Source organism: Octopus bimaculoides, chromosome 30 (assembly GCF_001194135.2).
Source record: "Octopus bimaculoides isolate UCB-OBI-ISO-001 chromosome 30, ASM119413v2, whole genome shotgun sequence".
In the NCBI taxonomy this organism is placed as follows: Eukaryota; Metazoa; Mollusca; class Cephalopoda; order Octopoda; family Octopodidae; genus Octopus; species Octopus bimaculoides.
Genome location: NC_069010.1, coordinates 3,045,857 through 3,046,326, shown reverse-complemented (window position 1 = coordinate 3,046,326; position 470 = coordinate 3,045,857). Strand labels below are relative to the sequence as shown.

The 470-nt window shown below is 36.6% G+C and overlaps 1 protein-coding gene across 4 annotated transcripts in view; it reads right to left on the bottom strand.

The window, feature by feature from the left end:
• Positions 1 to 470, bottom strand: part of LOC106883927 (E3 ubiquitin-protein ligase MIB2) — a 19,187-nt gene that overhangs the window by 3,819 nt on the left and 14,898 nt on the right. The gene's annotated exons all lie outside the window — the stretch shown is intronic.

The window sequence follows — 470 nt, the reverse complement described above, 5'->3', positions numbered from 1 at the left end:
TATGATGACCCCATGGTGGGATTGTAGCATGAATGACTCATTAAAAACAAAAAAAGAAGCAGATTTGGATAATCCAGATGTTGGCCCCATGGTGGGATTGTAGCATGAATGACTCATTAAAAACAAACATTATTGAAAACAGAAAAGAAGCAGATTTGGATAATCCAGATGATGGCCCCATGGTGGGATTGTAGCATGAATGACTCATTAAAAAACAAAAAAAGAAGCAGATTTGGATAATCCAGATGATGACCCCATGGTGGGATTGTAGCATGAATGACTCATTAAAAACAAAAAAGAAGCATATTTGGATAATCAAGATGATGACCCCATGGTGGGACTGTAGCATGAATGACTCATTAAAAACAAAAAAGAAGCAGATTTGGATAATCCAGATGATGACCCCATGGTGGGATTGTAGCATGAATGACTCATTAAAAACAAAAAAGAAGCAGATTTGGATAATCCAA